The following is a 21522-nucleotide window of genomic DNA, read 5'->3' as shown; positions in this document are numbered from 1 at the left end:
TTAGACAGAATTATTGGCAATGAGACCCTGGCTGAGAGAGGAATTCCCAGCCATGATCAAACCAAGGTAATTAGAATATGCTAGCCATGACCATATTTGGGCCACTGGGCAATTGAAGAGAGAAGGTCATTTTAACAACCCAACCCTTTGTGTGTTTAAGCACTGCTTTCTCTGCAGAACTGGACAAACACCTGAGACACTGAAGGAACAAGACCCTGAGCGGGTTCCTTTATCTGTCTCTCCACACAGCTTGCAAGTTTTGAACACTGTCCACTGATTTAGACTATTCTACAGACAGAGATTTTAAAAAGAACTCAACCCAGTGTTGCTGTCTCCAGAAGAACAGATAAATCATCCATCTACAAATTTAAACCACCTCGATTCTGAAAGCAGCAGGACCACTGAATTCAGCCTGAGGCCATTCAAGCCACCAATCTTCAAGAGCCACAAACCCCTTTAATTTTACTGGACTCCAAATTTCTTAACCTATCCTCTCACTCTGTAATCTATTTGTGTGCATGTGAACCTCAGTGTGTGTGTCTGTACACGCGCGCATGTACGAAAGTTGGAGCGTTTTTATTATTTTCTCAGACCGGGTTAAATATGATAAAAGCTATCCTCTTTTCTTTTTAAAAACTCAAGAAAACGTCTCTGATCATATTTTTTATGGTCACAGCACATAAACAGTTAAACACTCACGGAATTGGCAAGTATATCCACTTAAAAAAAAATCTGTTGTGGTCAAAAGCGGTGAGGGTAAAGAGGGAACCCATTTGACCCCTCCTCACCTGCTTGTAACAGGCTTAATCTTGTCAATTTGGGTGCTAGAGGTTTTGAAGATCATAGGCAATCTCACTGTCATTTACTATCTACCCATGGTCCTATTACAGCTCGACAGTAGTTATCAACTGGATAACAATCTCCCTGTTTTTTTTCAACTGTTGCTTGTTACATCCTTTTTATAGCCACTTGTTCCAGGAGAAGTGTGGATATTTACTTTAACCCTGGGGTTAGGGGAGGATTGAAGCGCTGGCATTAGGGTGACGCACCACAGTCCTCTATGCTTAGAAACACAATATTTAGTTTAGCATATAATTACGCTTCAAAAGGAAAATAACTCAAGTTTCTTTTCTGAATTTGCTAACTAGGCAAATAGCATTGTAAAGGTGCTCTCGGCCAATCATGTCCATGGTACAAATCTTCAAATCTGCTACCTAATCCACAGTTATGATTCTTTTCATGAATTTAAACTCCATAATTATATGTCTTATGGTTATCTTATGTAGCTACTACCTAATTAGGACATGTCCATACAGCCTTAACTCCAGGCTAAGCTGGCTGTCCTCAGTACTGTCAAGTAAATCTCTTACGGGACTTAGCTCAGTGATGAAGTAGCTGCTACAATTAATTATATTGGAGGCAATTTAAAAAAATCAACTGACCTTTTATTACCCCAGTTGGAGCTTCTAAAACCCAATTTTGGTGGGAGCATTTACTTCATCCAATTATTTTTTTGTAACACTGTTCGAAATATGGGAGAGAGATTCAATCTCGGCGATAGTGCAAAATGGGGCCCAGCGAATTAGCTGCTCGTTTCAATGGAAAGATAAATTGGGCAGAGCGTAACACTGGCCTCTAATTTGCTTTTGCCTGTTCTGTGCTGCTGCTGAAGCCAAATCCCATTATTTGTGTGGATTCCGATAAGCTGGGAATGCGTGGAAACTAACCAAAAGCATTAACCTATCAAGATCAACAGGCTTTTTATGAGCTGTTGAATGAATGGAAAGATATATTAGTCTTCTCAGGGTTCTGTCTGTTACAAGAAGGCAGCAACATTTGAGCTATCACTTAAATTACAGGGTTTCTATTTGTGAAAAACCTTACTTGCTTAACTGAATCCAAATAACGTCGACCTATTGCTTCTATATAATATTATTTTATTTACTAGTGTAATTAATAGATCAGTTAAAGCAGTTATGTCTATGATATAGGGGCCTATATTGTTATAAACCAACTTTGCTTTATGTGTGAGAACAAGAATAGGACCCTCAAAAGATATTCTCTCTGAGCATTCACACAAACGGAATAACTGAAATTGCAATTACTACCTCTACTGATAATACTGGAAAGCTGTTCAGCAACAGCCCTTCTTATTTGATGCATTCTGTTCATGTCTAAAATAAAATTGCCCAATATTTGTTCCACAAAACTCAGCTTCTGGTTTCAACATTGAGAGCTGGGAAATGAAAAATCAGTCCCAACGTGGCCTGTGCCGATTGTGTTTTTTTGACCGGTGTTAGTGTGGGGGCCCATGCGTGTGCTGGAAGCGTGCAGAGTGGGCTGACCATGTCATCAGTACATTGTCTAATGCAGCTTTAGTGCACATCCTGCCCTCCTGGGCCTTGCTGGTCCTGTTCACACTTCCTCATTAAAATGAATGCACACTGAACACGTATTCAGCTGCATGTGGGATTCCTCACTAGTGTTTTTAAAAGGATCGCCATTCAACATTCAGATGAAGTACTTTTGACTTTCCTTTGCTGCTGCAGAGTCAGTGGAGGTACTGTGCACTGTGCTGTTGGTGGAGGCAATGGGATTTATTTTGGTCAAAGGAGACGTGTGCTGGAACTTTGGAAGGAGTTGTGTGGATTTGAAAGGCCTCTGAGCTCGACACTTGATCTCAGTCATGGAGGCTATAGTTAAGGTTCCTTTTGGGTTGAAGTGTGGGGGATATCATTATCTTCTTTCGAAACAGAGAGAATAAGGAGGAGCGGACATATGGCTCTACCAGGATAAATAGATTCCCATGGTTATACGGAGCCATTGACTACATATAATGGTTCTACAATGCCTTATATTAATGGGGAGATGCAGCAAACCACAGAGGGTTCCACCCCATCGTCATGCAACTGGCGTGTAACCATGCCCTGATGATCTTGGTGAATTCCTGTTTTTTCTGGCAGCAATCAATTTGCTTGAATCCTGTGCCAGTCAGCCATTCGTGCCATCTTTAAGCTACCATGTCGGACCACAGGGTAGCTGCCTGGTGACAGGGGCTACCCATTATGTACCTGGCTGATGATTGTTCTCTACTACCTGACCACATGTGGGCAGTGGTCCTGCATTGACAGCCATGCTGCAACCAGGAATGTCATGGAGCAGGACTTTGGCAACCAGAAGCAGCTGTTCATTTGTCAGGAGCTCTCAAGGAGGAGGCAGTGAGTCCTCCATATACATATGTCTCCAAATTTGGGGGTCTTCTGCATCCCCCACAACCAAGTCATCGTGAGGGACGTCATCATCAGTGCTTCAGTGATCACCTCAGAAAAAGGAGGAAGGTGAAGAGGAGGAATGGAGGTGGCATCCAGGACATCATCACTCAGGATGCACTGTCCGTGAGCATCTCATCAGACTCGTTCCCTGAAAGAACCCTCAGATCACTGCTGCTTCACAATTCCTCTTTACAATCTTTACAATCCCTCAGCTACAAACCATTAGTGTCCTGAGAGCCAAAATCTTGAAATAAAGGACACTACAGAATTAAAGATTCCATAACAACTTTATCCAACAACACTTCCAATAATACAGACAAAGCTGAAGCACTGAAGTGAATTCTAATCCTAGCACCCTTTTAGGACTATTCTGGATCAGGCATGCTCCTTGGATGATCACTCTCACTGAGAAAAACAGGCCTCACGGACACTTAAATTGGTCTGAAGAACTGATCTACCTCCCAGAAGGAAAGGCACCATCAGAGAATATTACCGTCCTCCAGATAGCCTTTTTAACACGTTTTAGCCAGATTCTATCAATCCGGATATTATAAGGGTCTGGGCCTCTCTCCTCAAAATGTATTATGACCAATGAGAAGGGGTGAATTGGCTCCCCTCTATTCAACCTCCTTGATTGGTCACAACAAAGGTTTAAGTTTCTTTTTAACGCCGATATACCTTTTCTGAATCCAAATGTATTGACCTAGTTAAGCTGAGTGCAATAAGAAGTCAATCAAACAAGGTTTTCTTGCATGAAAGAAAGAACAGGTTTATTAACCACTAAACCTGAGGGTAAAAATAATAAAAACACGATGTATCACATACACACATGCACATACACACACACACATCCGCGCGCTTATCAAAAATAAGGGAAATTAAAGTCCAATAAAAAGAAGTTAAAAGAATATATGTTTAAGTGTCCTTTGATTGCCCTTGAGATGTAGATTTTAAAAAGTAGTGGCCAATCTGGATTAGCCGGTTTCATGATCTGGTCACATGTAGAAGATATTGCAATTATTACGCGATCTTGGTCCATTGGTAGATTTCTGGTAGTGTTGGCTTCCAAATTGGAATGCACTTGTTCCAAAAGATAGAGAAGGAAGGAGCAGCAGCCCTCAGCTTATTTCCTTTGCTGAAAGCTTTTTTACAATCTCTCTGCAGTGGCTGGCAGCCGTGCCCTGAAATACTTCACCCATTGAGTTTTTCCAAGGGGATTTGTTTGGGTCTGTCTGTGGCAGCCATTGATTCAAGATCCAGTACTTTGCATTTTAATGTCTCTTCCTTAGTTATGAGTTTCGATGGATCTCTGAATTACAGGAAATGTCTTCCTCTTCACACTGCCCTGAGGGTGATTAGTTTGCTTTTCACCATCACCTTGAAAGGTAGACTTGCATTTTTAAGTAGCTTGTACTGTCTCATCTCAAATTGCAAAATCTCCAGTCAGTTGAATGTTGAAAAATCATAATTTCAAAAATAAAGGGGCATAGCTTCATAACAAATGTATCTCTCCACTGAAGAGAGTACAGAGATGAATTCTCGAGTTTGGATACAGAAGACTATATGAGAAAATATACTTTCTAAATTATATAAAAGTTTACTAAAGAACCAAACATGCAATTCACTTTTGATGGTAATTGCAACATTGATAGTTCAAGGAAAAGTAGGTATAATCTTGTTTCTATTAGAGAATCCAAGTCTTATTAATGTTACAGAGAGATGTTTAAGATATCCACCAATTTTTAAAGTAGAATTTACCTTAAACCCCTGGGTAGAACGTTACTGAGTCTAGCAAGCTACCTCTATTTCAATTAAGGGGAGACCTATCATCACAACACAGCAGCAGCATACCTTTACCTTGAGAGACACTGGAGTGAATCCAACAAATCTAAAAATCCTACTGTACGGTTCAATGTTTATACCATAAAAGAGCTGAACCAACAGGAAGCATGTTGTCATACTGGACAACATCATGTTTCTGTCAACATCCTTCATCTTAGTCAGCATCTTTCAGGTAAACAGGTGAGGTGCCGTTTGTGGTCACTATACTCAGTTTCCAGGATTTAGTTGACAAGTTATTTAGGGGCATGCTTAAAGTTATCCATTGTTAGATTGTAGCATTTTACAATTTATTAATGCCTTGCTGATGTGTTTTAGAGACCAGTTCCTATTTTTTCAGGACTGTCATGTGTTAGAGTATATATCATATCCTATGCTACAGGATGTTGGTATCCTTGAGCAGACAATTATGCCCAGGCATGTTTATAAACTTCTGAACCGTTGTCCAGCAGTTTAACCCAGATTTTAATTTTTAATCCCTACTTCATAAGAGAATCACTTTTTTTAATCTTATAATTCCATATTTATAGTTGGATTCTATTATAACTCTGCATTTATAGTTGCATCCTTTCACAGTATTTACCCTTGTGTATTCCCTTAGTCTTGCAGGTACGTTTGCCTCTCCTTGTGCTACTACACATCGCTCTACCATTGGCTGCAGTGTGGATGGTGGAAGGCTGCTGACTTTCAATGGAGGAGACTGGAGATGGCCTTGAAAGAGGCACAGCTAGTTCTGGAATACACATATTCAGTACTACAAGTGGGGTGCGGTTGAGGCCCATTGCCTTTGCTGTATCCAGTGTGGTCAATTTTTGCACATAAAGTGAATCAAAGTGGCTGGAGACTGGCTTCTGTTATGGTGGAGATCTCTGGAGAAGGTCCGCATCCGCTTACTTCAAGCTCAAAATGATTGCAAATGTTCAGCCTTGTCTTTTGCACTGATGTGCTGGACTCTGCCATCATTGAGGATGAGGTGTTCATGGAGCTTCCTTCCACCCTTAGTTATATAATTGCCCACCACCATTCATGACTGGATGTGGCAGGACTGCAGAGTTTTTATCTAATCCATTGGCTCTGGGATTGCTTAGCTCTGACTGTAGCATGCTGCTTCCACTGTTTATCATGCATTCAGCCCTGAGTATATGGAGTTGGTCACAGGTCAGCCATGTTCTCCTTGAATGGTGGAACAATCCCGAGGTCTACTCTTGCTCCGATGTTTCTATTTGTCTGTCTGCCACTTAAATGTTAGGTTCCTGGATGCCCCCACACCTCTGACAGCAAGTAAGAAAAATATTAGAATGTTTTCAACAGAAAAGGTATAGAACAGATAGATTCATTTAAACAAGGCACAATAAAGTGAGATTGACGTTAAGACAATAAAAAAGGTAAGAGAAGCAGGCTGAATGAGAGTATTTTATTTAAAATTTTGATTTTACTTTTGCAGTGTTTATTCATCCATGGGATGTAATTGTCATTGGCAAGGCCAGCATTTGCTGCCAATCCCTTCTTGCAGCCTTTTTGAACCACAGCAATCCCTGTGGTTTGGTACATCTACAATGATGTTTGGAAGGGAGTTCCAGGATTTTGACCCAGCGACTGTGATGGAGTGGCGACATAGGGCAGAAATTTTCACTTGGTGGGCAGACGCGCGCCCGATCTGATCAAGCATGAAATGACGTGCGTTGATGTCGGCTGAGCGTGCTGATGTCAACGCGAGGTCACACAATAGTCCGGTCGGTGGACGCGCACTGGAGCCTGTTAAAAGGCCTGTTAGGGCCATTAAGTAATCAATTAAATTAAACTTCTCACTGCCCGTCCAACCTAATGGTTGGTGGGCAGGCGAAAAGGCCAAGTGGCCTTTACATTTTTTGGAAACCTCATCCAAGGGCGGGATGAGGTTCCCAAAAGCAAATAAACACTAAATAAAAACTTTATAATCACAGGAGGGGACATGTTTTATGACATTTTTATTTTTTAAAATTATTTTTTAAAATATCTCTTCATCTCCCCATAGCAGCGCCGTGCCTCAGGGAGATTGTGCAGCACTCACTCCTGCGCACGTGTGAAGTTCGCGCTCGGCCAGCTCGCACTCCACAACCCCACCCCGGCACAGGCAGCCGTCAGCACTGACGGTCGCGTTTCACGCTGGACGAGCCTTAATTGGCCCCCCCAGAGTGAAATCACGGTGCGGCTTCCCGACCGCCCCCACCGAGTCCTCCTACCAAGGGCAAAATTCTGCCCATAGTTCCAAGACAGGAAGATGGGTGACTTGGAGGGGAACTTGCAGGTGGTGATGTTCCCATAATTTCCTTTTACACTGCCTGATTAATATAATAGCAATGAAGGTACTTTAACATTTCAGCAGCTGTATTGCTATAATACCAGTGTTCTTTTACTGCTGGCTAAAAATTAAACATTACACGTCAGTCCATGGAGGCCGCTATTTCCTGACCCTGCCAGCAGTTGACGGGTTAAGTGCTTATGTATTGGGACGTTGTGTTTTGTAGATTAAATTATATTTTAGTTTGTTTTTCATTGAATTGTGGTGCTAGAGAAAAGTGACAGGATCAATTTGAAATCTGCTCACATGGTGCAGGTCTGAGTTGTTGAGGCCAGCTTGTAAAATACTGATATCACACTTTTGTGATTACACCACAAGAGAGGTCACAGCCACTGTATAACAATCAATGAAGCAGTCAATCGATGAACAAGGGATTGTTTCATGAACTGTTCTGTGGTAATTTGCACCCATACATATTTATTGACTCATTGCAACTTTTTTTATATGGTATTTTGTAAATTTTCAATTATTTTCAGGTGCAAATCAAGTATTCCTCGATTATTGATCCAATAAGCACAAGTGTGATTGTACACATAGGGGAGAATTTTCTCCCCGTTGGGGGGGGGGTTTGGGCGGGAGCGGGCGTGGGCAGGCGCACAGCTGATTGCCGCCCCCGATTGGCTGCGCGCCGCCATTTTATGTGGGCGGGCCAATTAAGGCTCACCCAGCGTGACGCGCACCTGGAAGCGCTGAACGGTCCCTGTGCGGGTGGGAGAAGCAGGCTGAGTTGGGGCCTGCGCTGTTTCGCCCGTGCATGCGAAGGAGCGCAGAAATCTCCATAAGGCACAAAACTGCCTCAGGGAGATTACTTTGGTTTTTAAAAATTTTAATAAAGGAAAAAAAAGATTAAAGACTTGTCCCCTCGTGTGACAGTGTCACATGGGCTGGGACATGTCTATGAATTGTACTAAACATTTTTATTAATGTTTTAAAACCTTTATGAAACCTCATTCCGCCCGTGGATGAGGTTTCATGAAAAATGCGAAGGCCACCTGGGCTCCTTGCCTGCCCACCAACCTTAAGTTTGGACGGGCAGTGGTGTTAATTATTTCAATTGGAACTTAAATGGCCTTATTAGGCCTTTGACAGTTCAGCGGGTGTGCAGCCAACTCCAGTGCACACCAGCTGAACTGAAGATCTGAATGACATGCGGTGATGTCGGGACACATGCCCAACGTCACCGCGTGTCATTTTATGTGTTGGCGAGTGGGGCCCGAACCCGCTTGCTGACCTGAAGATTCTGCCCATAAATTAAGTCAGTTTTGATTAAGGGTTTCTATTAAAATGATACCTTTGCCCTTTGGAGGTGCTGATGGACCAGTTGTATACTTACCACTTTTTCTATTTTTACTTACAGTGCAGTTAACTGGTGACTATCACATCTGAGATATTTTGGAATAACTGTCAATCACATTTGTCAGACACATAATTGAAGAAATCATATGTTTGTACTTATTTAAAATAGCTTGGTTCCCCTTTGAGCTATATACTTTCTCATTCTTTCCATTCCTATAACTTCTCTGTTAAGTGCCAATAACAACTTTTCTTTTATAAATCAAGCTTTATTAAATTACTTGCTCCCCATCAGACCCTTAAAAAGCCAAAACATCAGTTATGTGGGATTAGCACATTAATGCGTAGCACACCTTTTTGCTCCCAGGGTCCATTTTAGACCTATGGGCAAAGTTAACAAAGTTGACAAAAAATTACTATAACTTTAGTAATAAAAGCAAAATACTGCAGATGCTGGAAATGCTGGAAAAACTCAGCAGGTCTGGTAGCATCTATGGGAAGAGAAACAGAGTTAACGGTTCAAGTCCATATGACTCTTCTTCAGAGTATATACTATAACTTAAGGCACAATTAACTCATGCACCAGCTCTAATGCACAGAGCATGGCATCTCTCCACTTCATCTGGAACCACAGAATCTTATGGCATCGGTGGAGGCCATTTGTTCCATTGTACCTGTGCCAGCCCCTTGAAAGAGCCCCCTGATTAGCCCAACTCCCCTGTTACTTTCTCCGTAGCCCTGAAAACATTGCTTTTTATTCTCATTTACGTCCTGCAGGTGCAAAATGTGGAGGGCACAGCGATCAATCCCATTGGCCTGAAATTCCGCAGGAGTTCTCCCACAGTCAGTGTAAACCCTGGAGAAATGGCGTAGATGCCCTTTGGAATTTCAGGGACATAGGGTGGAATTTTACAGCCCAGTCGCGCTGGGGGCGGGGCCGTAAAATGCAGCGAGCCGTTCAAAAGCCCGTCGACTTGGAGCGGATTGCAGAGTGTAGAATGAACTCTATTTGCACATTGAGGAAGAAATCCCGCCTGGTTACACATGACGATAGATAATTTCTCGAAATGTACTTTACATTGCTTAGTAATTGAAAAATTATTTGTAAGACTGCTCCAACATAACAGAAATGAGCAAAACCTGTAAAGAACATTTTTCATGCGGATTGTTTGCATTGTCGATAGAATCCAGTTTCTGTTATTTCATCTCAGTTCATTGTCCCCTGTGTGTCAGGTAGAAATAAACCCACATTGCTGCACTAAGCAGTTGCTGAAAAAAATGAATTGCTTCTAAAATGGATCTTGCTGAACTATTTTCAATTAATATATAAAAGTATACCTGGGGCAGAATTTTTAGGTTGGCGGGCGGGTGCCTGCCCGATCTGATTGGACGCAAAATCGCACGAGGTGGCGGTCAGGCAAGTGCCCTGGCATCATCCCGCACTTGCGCGATATTTCAGTAGGCGGGCGCACGCCAGTGTCAGAAGCGTGCCCTCCGACAGTTAAGAAGACTATTAAAGCTATTAAAGTTCCAATTGTCCCTGATTTTTCATGGTCTGTCCAACCTTACGGTTGGTGGGCAGGCAAATCTGCCAGGTGGACTTTGTATCTTTGATGAAATGTCATCCAAGGGCGGGATGAAGATCCTGTTATTAAATTTTAAAAATATGTGTACGGACTGAATTTTCATCTTGTGTATGTTCAGGTGACGGATTCTGAGACGTGGACATTTTTTTCTGGATTTTAAAATCTTTATTTAATTGTTTTGAAGTCTTCAGGTCCCCTGAGGCAGCTCTCTGTCTTCAGGGAGCTTTCATTCAGCGCTCACCCTCCTCCCGACCCCACCCAGGCAGTGCTGAGCATTTCAGCGTGCGTTTCATGTCGGCTGGCCGTTAATTGGCTGGCCAGCGTGAAATCGCGGTCGGGGACCGATTGCGGGCGGCAGTCCATTCCCCAGCCGCTCCCCGGCCTGCCGATCATGCTCACACGCCAACCTAAAAATCCTGCTCCTGGACAAACTTTGCACTCCTGGCTGAAAACTTGCCATTTTCAAACCTAAGCTCACTATATTTAATACAATAAAGTAAAATAAAAACAGAAAATGCTGGAAAAACTCAGCAAGTCTGGCAGCATCTGTGGAGAGAGAAACAGAGTTAATGTTTCGAGTCCGTATGACTCTTCTTCAGGGAATAATTATTGAATTTGCTGTTTAGCCTCTGTACAAAACTGTCAAGTCTCTAATTTATTCAGAGGAGCGCACCCAGAGTGAATGCCAGCAATAGTGAATTATACATTTGATTTTAAAAGAGATAAAAAAGCATAGTGGTATTGTCACTTAACTAGTATTCCAGAGACCCAGGGTAATGCTTTGGGGAACCAGGTTTGAATCCCGCCTTGGCAGATGGTGGAATTTGAATTCAGTAAAAATCCGGAATTAAAAGTTTGATGATGACCATGAAACTGTTGCTGATTGTCATAAAAACCCATCTGGTTTAAGGAAGGAAATCTGTTGCCCTTACCTGGTCTGACCTACATGTGACTCCAGACCACAGCAATGTGGTTGACTGTTAAATGCCCTCTGAACAAGGGCAATTAGGGATGGGCAATAAATGCTGGCCTAGCCAGTGACACCCACATCCCATGAACGAATAAAAAAAGCAAGTAATCTCTAAAGTTGTATGGGGAAATAAACATACCAGTTAAGCACCTATCCATTTATGTTTGATATTACTGATCTAAATAGGAAGACTTTGGGTTTGGATCATACTTTGGAAGTCAAATTTAAATCGGTTTGATCTTTCATTGAAACTCCTATCCATGTGAATTGTGGAGGGAGTGAATTAACTCTGCGTTCAGTTTGAATTGAGTATGACATAACTGAGTTGTTTTTAAAATCTCAGTTCTTTCCAAAAGGTCTTCTAAGATCACTATTTCTGCTTGTGCTAACAATACACAGGGCAACATTACACTATTACATCTATGCATTGATTTTCCATCTTTTTATAAAGTTCCTTCATGGGCTGTGGGCGTTACTGGCTAGCATTTATTGCCCTTGTCCAGAGGGCATTTTTAAGATTTTTAAGAGAATTGCTGTAGGCCTGGAATCACATGTAGGCCAGACCTGGTCAGGATGGCAAATTAGTGAACTAGATGGGTTTTTACAACAATCAACAATGGTTTCATGGTCATCATGAGACTTTTAATTCCAAACATTAACCTGGGTCGCTGGATTACCAGTCCAGTGACAATACCACTACACCACTGTCTCCCCATTTTATCTGGTATAAAAGATTGAAGGTTCTACCTTCTCCTGTTGTATTATGATATCTTCTATACCAATGGCCCATTTTAAGTGCATGGCCTAGAAGTTTGATCGCACCAAAAACAGGCAGGCAGGCAGAGACAGCAAGATAAAAGCAAAATACTGCGGATGCTGGAAATCTGAGACAGAAACAAAAAATGCTGGGAAAACTCAGCAGGTCTGACAGCATCTGTGGAGAGAAAGACAGAGTTAATGTTTCGAGGCCATACGACTCTTCTTCAGAGCTGAAGGGAAGTAGAAATGTGATAAAATATATACTGTTTAAGGGGGGGGAACAGGTGAAGCTAGATAGAAGGCCAGTGATAGGTGGGGGCAACGGAGAGATTGCGAAAGAAGCCATAAACAATAGGGTTGTTAAAAGTGGTAGTTCTGGCTAAAGGAGGTGCTAATGGTGACATTAAGAGTGGAAAGCAGAATGTGATAATGGCAGGACCAGGGTAAGCACTCTGGAAAGTGATGGCCCTAGTGGGGATGGGGTGGGGAGAGGGGATGGTGGTGGGAAAAAAGATCAAAAAGGCTAAAAGCTGGGGATAAAACAATGAATAAAATGGAAATAAAAACTAATAATAATGAAAATATGGGGGGGAAATAAATAAATAAATAAATAAAAATTAACATGAATAAGAAAAAAGGGTGGGGGGGGGTCGGAAAGGGGGTGGGGATGGAGAAGACAGTTCATGATCTGAAGTTGTTGAACTCAATATTCAGTCCGGAAGGCTGTAAAGTGCCTAGTCGGAAGATGAGGTGCTGTTCCTCCAGTTTGCGCTGGGCTTCACTGGAACATTGAAGCAGGCCAAGGACAGACATGTGGGCATGACAGCAGGGTGGAGTGTTGAAATGGCAAGTGACAGAGAGGTCTGGGTCATGCTTGCGGACAAACCGAAGGTGTTCCGCAAAGTGGTCACCCAGTCTGCGTTTGGTCTCTCCAATGTAGAGGAGACCACATTGGGAGCAGCGAATGCAGTAGACTAAATTGAGGGAAGTGCAAGTGAAATGCGGCTTCACTTGAAAGGAGTGTTTGGGCACTTGGACGGTGAGAAGGGTGGAAGTAAAGGGGCAGGTGTTGCACCTTCTGTGATTGCATGGGAAGGTGCCATGGGAGGGGGTTGAGGTGTAGTGGGTGATAGAGGAGTGGACTAGGGTGTCCCAGAGGGAATGGCCCCTGTGGAATGTCGACAGGGGGGGGAAGATGTATTTGGTGGTGGCATCATGCTGGAGTTGACAGAAATGGCGGAGGATGATCCTTTGAATGTGGAGGTTGGTGGGGTGAAAAGTGAGGACAAGGGGGACCCTATCATGGTTCTGGGAGGGAGAGGAAAGTGTGAGGGCAGAGGTACGGAAGATGGGTCAGACACGGTTGAGGGCCCTGTGAACCACCGTGGGTGGGAAACCTCAGTTAAGGAAGAAGGAAGACATGTCAGAAGCACTGTTTTAGAAAGTGGCACCACTGGAACAGATGCGACTGAAGCGAAGGAACTGAGAGAATGGGATGGAGTCCTTACAGGAAGTGGGGTGTGAGGAGCTGTAGTCGAGGTAGCTGTGGGAGTCGGTAAGCTTGGAATGAATATTGGTGGACAGTCTATCACCAAAAATTGAGACAAAGAGGTCAAGGAAGGGAAGGGAAGTGTCGGAGATGCTCCATGTGAAAGTGATGGAGGGGTGGAGATTGGAAGCACAATTGATAAAGTTTTCCTGGTCCAGACAAGAGCATGAAGTGGCACCGAAACAGTCATTGATGTATTGAAAAAAGAGTTGTGGGAGGGGGCCTGAGCAGGACTGGAACAAGGAATGTTCCACATACCCCATAAAGATATGGTCATAACTGGGGCCCATGCGGGTACCCATAGCCACACCTTTTAGTTGGAGGAAGTGAGACAAGTTTAAGGAAAAATTGTTCAGTGAGAGAACAAGGTCAGCCAGACGGAGGAGAGCGGTGGTGGGTGGGGATTGTGTGGGCCTCTGTTCGAGGAAGAAACAGAGAGCCCTCAGACCATCCTGGTGGGGGATGGAAGTGTAGAAGGGTTGGATGTCCATGGTGAAGAAGAGGTGGTTAGAGCAAGGGAACTGGAAATCGGTGATATGATGTAGGACATCAGAGGAATCGTGGATGTAGTGGGAAGAGATTGGAAAAGGGGAGAGAGAATGGAGTCAAGATAAGAAGAAATGAGTTCCGTGGGTCAGGAGCAGGCTGACGCAATTAGTCTACCGGGACAGTCCTGTTTGTAGATTTTGGGGAGGAGGTAGAAGAAGGCTTTCCGAGGTTGGGAGACTATGAGGTTGGAAGCTGTGGAGGGAAGATCTCCAGAGGAGATGAGGTCAGTGACAGTCCTGGAAACAATGGCTTGATGTTCAGTGGTGGGGTCATGGTCCAGGGGGAGGTAGGAGGAAGTGTCTGCGAGTTGACGCTCAGCCTCTGCGAGGAAGAGGTCAGTGCACCAGACAACAACAGCACCACCCTTGTCGGCAGGTTTGATAACAAAGTCAGGGTTGGACCTGAGAGAACGGAGTGCGGTGAGTTCAGAGGCAGAGACAGCACTCGTGCCACAAATACCCATTTATATGGGCACAGAAGCCACTAGAAATTAGTGGTTGCAGCTCATTTTAGCAGATCAGACATCCAGCCAGTGCCATCTCTGCTGCTCATTGACTACAGCCTGTTTGGGTAGGGCTGAAGAACACTTCTTAGATGCAACTTATAGGCAGCCTCCAGCTTTTAAAGGGAGGCTGCATTTGACTGCAGGAAGCAATGATTGTAAATGTAAAACGTGCTCCAAAACTTCTAGATTAGGTCCGAGGTGCCTTTCATCTTGACCTTTAGATGTCACTTTGAAGGCCCTAGTTGCTAGGCCATAGCTGGTCCAGGTGGTGAACATGAGTAGGAAGATTATGTCCCCTCAACAGCAGGAAGCTCTCCAGCCAACAGCATCAAAACCAGTAAGCAGAGGTGGCTCATTTCCCTCCCATGATTAAAGTTTCAAAATGTAATTTAATGCATTTGCTCACTGCAGCCTTTATGGCAGTATTCAGGATGCCTGAGAGTTGGACACCTTCCTGTTCCTTCTCTTACACAGTCAGGTATGATGGTTGAAGACCCAAAAAGGTGCAAAATCCACTTAAAAATTGGAAAATAAATACAATCATTGTAGGGGGTGGTGTGTGTGTCAGTTTCACCTCTGACTTCTGAGCGGTTCGAATCGCTCCCACTCCCTGGGTTCTGGACCTTGGACTTATTTGGGGGTTGTGACAAAGTGCAGCAGACAACTGGTTTTGGTGCAAGAAAAACTGAGTTTATTGAAGTCACAAATGAACTTATAACATTAGGATTACACTGAGATTATACCGACTTACAAAGTACACTTAGTTAAGAATGGGGAACACACGGCATAACAAGGGAAAATCGCGCTACTAATCCCCTTACCCTTGTTCCACCCCCAAAACCTAACTAAATTGAACTAGGAGAGGTCAGAGATCATGTTCACCAACCCAGGGTTCCTTGACAGTGCGAAATCCAGCCAGGTAAGCCGGTTGCAGTTTTGGGGTACACTCTTTGTGTCCTTTGAGGCCTGCCGTCCCCACGTGGTCCTGGTCTGTGGAATCTGCAAAGGTTCTTCAGTTAAGTGGAGGACGCGGTTGTGGGTGGTCGATCTTCGTGGAGCGCTGCGGTTGCGGCCTTGTTGTCTTCGGTTGAGCCTGTCACCCTGTGCCTCTCGCGTGATGTTGCCTGCGGGCCTGCAAACCTCCAGATCTTCTTGCTTAAACTCTGTTTCAACCGCTCCCAGCTGCTCACTGCCCTGTGTCAGCTTTCAAAACTGCTTACCCTTCTGCTAGCTGTTTTCTCTCTCTCTCCTCCGCAACTGATTGCCCAGTTATACTGTCTTTCAAATTAGGTTAGTTCTTTGTTTGACTTTGGTGGGCTTCTCCTGGTGATTGCTGTCTCGTTGTATTTAATGGGCTCACATGATGTTTATCATTGTCTTCCTGCCTAGTAACTAGTTTTGAACTGAAAGCCATTGTATGTGTGGAGTATTGATAGGTTCGCATAATTGAATTGATTGTGCCTTCCTGCCTTAGTAGTTAGTAGCGATTATTTATGCAAGATTTTGATGGGCTTCAGATTCTTGTGAGGTGAAGCCTTTCTCTGGGTTGATTGTATTAAAGGGAAGAATGCGTATTCTGTCTCCTCTCGTTGTCTGGTTTCAGGCAAAACAATCCACACTGCACCCAACAAGCCCAGGCATGTCCAGCCCCAGGCCTTCACGGGCCCAGCCTCCTGTCTGCAGGGTTTTACACTTAACTCAGCAGTTTAAAAGTCCAAAAGTCATATCCTTGCTGATGATATGAAAAATGTGGGAATTTTGAGAACCCTTCATCATATCTTGTTTAAATAAAAGGCTGTGAAATGGTATGTATTCATTGATAATTTTAATGGCAGTAGCACCACAATGTGGACAGATAAACAGGTAAACAATTCAGACGAAAGGACATTGCCATGAAATGCCAAACTTTTGGTGGTGACAATTTTGAAAATGTTGTTAATCTAGTTGTATTTTAAATATTCATGCAATAATTCAGGAAAAGCCTATAAATTGCATTTAGGCAAATCACACACAAGAAAAATCTGCTTTAAGTAATAGAAACGCTGACAGATACAGCTTCCACTGGCATGTTTGGTGTCTGACTTGAGGACTTTACTATGTCCAATTGCTGAATAATTGGTCGATCAATAGGCAATTTGTATGTGTAAGGACAGTTTTCTAAATCAGAGTGTCTTGATACCCGTATTAAAACTCAGAAATACATAGACAATCTTTGTAAAAGAAAACATTGTATTCAGTGCAACACTTGCAGTATGGGGCCTTATGTGAAACTTGAAGCAATTTGAATGTCCAGTGATTCGGAGAGAGTTTTCTCTCCACTGCGTTCACTTCCATTAATTAGTTTCTTTGTGTTCAGTACTCCCTTTTTTCTCCTTATTATTCACTGCAGCTTATTTCCAGTTAAAGAGGGGGATTTTAATACTAAAGACTGTTTGGGTTTGATCCTATGTAATGACTTCTGAGTTTAACTCTTGTGCCTTTTGTTGTGTTGTGAGTGTGAAAGCTCCTCCACAAACGTGGGTTGCTGCTTATAATATTTAAATGAGGCAATTTGAAAAAGGTTTTCCCTTGGATTTAAATTTAGCACGACATGCATGGGTTTCCTGGGCTTCATGATTTTGACCCGTGATACAAAGGCAAGAAGACACAATGGCACTCATTGGACTCAAAAGGCAAATACACCAATAAATACTCCGTACTCAAAGCCACTTTCCTCCCTCCCACAGGGAAAAGATTTGTTGAGATTAATTATAATGAGAGGCTAATATTTACACTTTGGAGATACTGAGACTTAAAATCAAGATGAATGGTACCAGGGCTGCTTGGACAAGGAACGTGGTGGCCGTCAGCAGCTGCAACAGCAATAAAAGTAAGACCTTGCTGTGGAGAGACCTGCAGGTGGTCAGAAAAGTGGGGAGGCAGAATGAGGAGCAGCAGAATAGGGAGCAGCAGCACAGAGGCAAGCAGCAGCACAGAGGAGCAAGAGCAGAAACTGGGGCAACAGAGAGAGGGCAGCAGCTGAGAGAGGGGAGCAGCAGAGAGGGGAGCAGCAGAGAGAGTGGAGCAACAGCAGAGAGGGGAGCAGCAGAGAGTGGAGCAGCAGAGAGAGGGGAGCAGCAGAGAGAGTGGAGCAGCAGAGAGAGTGGAGCAGCAGAGAGTGGAGCAGCAGAGAGAGGGGAGCAGCAGAGAGAGTGGAGCAGCAGAGAGAGGGGAGCAGCAGAGAGTGGAGCAGCAGAGAGAGTGTAGCAGCAGAGAGAGTGGAGCAGCAGAGAGAGTGGAGAAGCAGGGAGAGTGGAGCAGCAGAGAGAGGAGCAGCAGAGAGTGGAGCAGAAGAGAGAGTGGAGCAGCAGAGAGAGTGGAGCAGCAGAGAGAGGGGTGCAGCAGAGAGAGTGGAGCAGCAGAGTGAGGGGAGCAGCAGAGAGTGGAGCAGCAGAGGGGAGCAGCAGAGAGAGTGGAGCAGCAGAGAGAGTGGAGCAGCAAAGAGAGTGGAGCAGCAAAGAGAGTGGAGAAGCAGGGAGAGGGGAGCAGCAGAGAGAGGAGCAGCAGAGAGTGGAGCAGCAGAGAGAGTGGAGCAGTAGAGAGAGGGGAGCAGCAGAGAGAGTGGAGCAGTCGAGAGAGGGGAGCAGCAGAGAGAGTGGAGCAGCAGGGAGAGGGGATCTGCAAAGGGGGAACATCAGAGAGCGGAGCAGCAATAGAGAGGGGAGCAACAGAGAGAGGGGAGCAGCAATAGAGGGGGGAACAGCAGTTGAGAGGAGAGCAGCAGCAGAGAGGGAAGCAGCAATAGATAGAGGAGCAGCAAAGCGGTGGAACAGCAGCAGAGAGGGGAGCAGCAGTGGGAGGGGAGCAGCAGCAGAGAGGGGAGCAGCAGAGAGAAGGGAGCAGCAGCAGAGAGGGGAGCAGCAGCAGAGAGGGGAGCAGCACAGAGAGCGGAGCATCAGAGAGAGTGGAGCAGCAGAGAGAGGGGAGCAGCAGAGAGAGGAGAGCAGCAGAGAGAGGGGAGCAGCAGCAGAGAGGGGAGCAGCAGAGAGAGGAGAGCAGCAGAGAGAGGGGAGCAGCAGCAGAGAGGGGAACAGCAGCGGAGAGGGGAGCAGCACAGAGAGGGGAGCAGCACAGAGAGGGGAGCAGCAGAGAGAGGGGAGCAGCAGAGAGAGGGGAGCAGCAGAAAGAGGGGAGCAGCAGAGAGAGGGGAGCAGCAGAGAGAGGGGAGCAGCAGAGAGAGGGGAGCAGCAGAGAGAGGGGAGCAGCAGAGAGAGGAGAGCAGCAGAGAGAGGGGAACAGCAGCAGAGAGGGGAGCAGCAGAGAGAGGGAGCAGCAGAGAGAGGGGAGCAGCAGAGAGAGGGGAGCAGCAGAGAGAGGGGAGCAGCATCAGAGAGGGGAGCAGCAGAGAGAGGTGAGCAGCAGAGAGAGGGGAGCAGTAGAGAGAGGGGAGCAGCAGAGAGAGTGGAGCAGTCGAGAGAGGGGAGCAGCAGAGAGAGTGGAGCAGCAGGGAGAGGGGATCTGCAAAGGGGGAACATCAGAGAGCGGAGCAGCAATAGAGAGGGGAGCAGCAGAGAGAGGAGAGCAGCAGAGAGAGGGGAGCAGCAGCAGAGAGGGAAGCAGCAATAGATAGAGGAGCAGCAAAGCGGTGGAACAGCAGCAGAGAGGGGAGCAGCAGTGGGAGGGGAGCAGCAGCAGAGAGGGGAGCAGCAGAGAGAGGGGAGCAGCAGCAGAGAGGGGAGCAGCAGCAGAGAGGGGAGCAGCACAGAGAGCGGAGCATCAGAGAGAGTGGAGCAGCAGAGAGAGGGGAGCAGCAGAGAGAGGAGAGCAGCAGAGAGAGGGGAGCAGCAGCAGAGAGGGGAGCAGCAGAGAGAGGAGAGCAGCAGAGAGAGGGGAGCAGCAGCAGAGAGGGGAACAGCAGCGGAGAGGGGAGCAGCACAGAGAGGGGAGCAGCACAGAGAGGGGAGCAGCAGAGAGAGGGGAGCAGCAGAGAGAGGGGAGCAGCAGAAAGAGGGGAGCAGCAGAGAGAGGGGAGCAGCAGAGAGAGGGGAGCAGCAGAGAGAGGGGAGCAGCAGCAGAGAGAGGGGAGCAGCAGAGAGAGGGAGCAGCAGAGAGAGGGGAGCAGCAGAGAGAGGGGAGCAGCAGGGAGTGGGGAGCAGTAGAGAGAGGGGAGCAGCAGAGAGAGGATCAGAAGAGAGGAGAGCAGCAGAGAGAGGGGACAGCAGAGAGAGGGGAGCAGCAGAGAGAGGGGAGCAGCAGAGAGTGGGGAGCAGCAGAGAGAGGGGAGCAGCAGAGAGTGGGGAGCAGCTGCAGAGAGGGGATCAGAAGAGAGGAGAGCAGTGTATAGGTTTGTGGTTGCAGAAAGCACTACCCATAGATGTAGAGGAAGTAGCTCAGCTTCCGTGACCTCTCAATTGACCACTGTCTGCAGATACTATGGCTGTCAGGTCAGGCAATGACAGACATCTGTAACCTAGGTAAAAGAAGATCCGATCCCTGGCCAGGCATTACTAGTGGCTGTGAAAGTGACCATCACCCTTAACTTTTTTACCACCGAATCCTTCCAGGGCTGCAGTGGAGACATATTCAGGATCTTTCAGCGGGTGGTGCACGAATGCATAAGGCTTGTTTGTTAGGACCAGCAATTATGTCCATTTCACCTATGATGACACTTGAGTTTGCCTTTTTGGTTGGTTTCCCAAGGTGCTGATGAGATGTGCATTATCTGAGATATCGGGCTGAATGTTATGCTCCTTGCCAGTGGATTTAAAGGTGGTGGGGTTGGTAGGGTCATGTAAAATGCAAAATGTGGCCTTCCCACCACCTACCCGCCCACCCTCAAGCTGTCTGAAATTTTACAGAGGGCGGAGGAGGCGTCGGGCAGCTCGTCCACCCTTGGATCTATTGAGGCCTTAAGTGGCCAATTAATAGCCACTTAAATGCCTCATCCTATCTCCACTGGTACTTTACCCATAGTGGGGGATGGCCCTCACCTTGCTGGAACCCCAGCAGCTTTAGCTGCACGGGCTGGTGTCAGGCAAGGGTGGGGGGTCCTCCTTTGTTGGTTCCCAGGGCCCATTGGAGGCACTCCCTGCTAAGGTCATCCCACCCTTTAACCCTCCCTTATGACCTCTTGAACACAGCCCAAGACCTGCCCCCCTCCCCCCACCTTGCCAAGACTCCGAACCCCGGACTTGGCTGGTCTCCGCAGCATAGTGGGACTGACTGTAGTCCCAGCAGTGGCTACCGCTCCTAGGGCTGGTGCTGCTGGGGCTACAGAGCTGTCAGCCATCTGAATGGCCAGCAGCTCTCTAAGGCAGGTCTTCCTCCCGAGAAAGGGACAGAAGTCTCGCCTTAAAGAAACTAGTACTGCTCCCAGCATTAAATTGCTGGAGGGCAGCAGTCGGGATTGTGGGTGGGCACTCCCTGGCTTTTAAGTCGGGGTGGGGTGGGGGATGGTGAGGAGGGAGTGCAGGGACCTCGGTGCCCTGTAAAATCCAACCCTTCATTTATACCAATTTATAAACATATTATAAATGAATCTTAAGACGCATAAACTGTCTGCTGGGTCAGGTTACAAAATTTTGTTAATGGTGCATCATTAACTTGAAAGAAAGTTAACTGTTTCTGCTAATTTTGCCCCAATGGCTGGGCCTCTTTGTGGTAAGGAAAACACAATCTGGTGAACATTAATCTTGGACAACATTAATGAAAAATTATAGCACTTGTGGTGGTGAAGGACCATGGACTATGTATGTCATATTGCTGGAGCAGGATCATGTTAAACTGCAGTCTCACCTCACAGAGTACTACCCGCAAAAGGCGGGATTGTCGTGCCCGCTGGTGTCGAGCGTGCTCAGTGGCGTGAGACAATATGGCGAGA

This window comes from Cetorhinus maximus, chromosome 18, assembly GCF_964194155.1.
Source record: "Cetorhinus maximus chromosome 18, sCetMax3.hap1.1, whole genome shotgun sequence".
NCBI classification, from domain to species: Eukaryota; Metazoa; Chordata; class Chondrichthyes; order Lamniformes; family Cetorhinidae; genus Cetorhinus; species Cetorhinus maximus.
The sequence above is the reverse complement of the archived record's forward strand: the minus strand, read 5'-3'. Positions refer to the sequence as shown.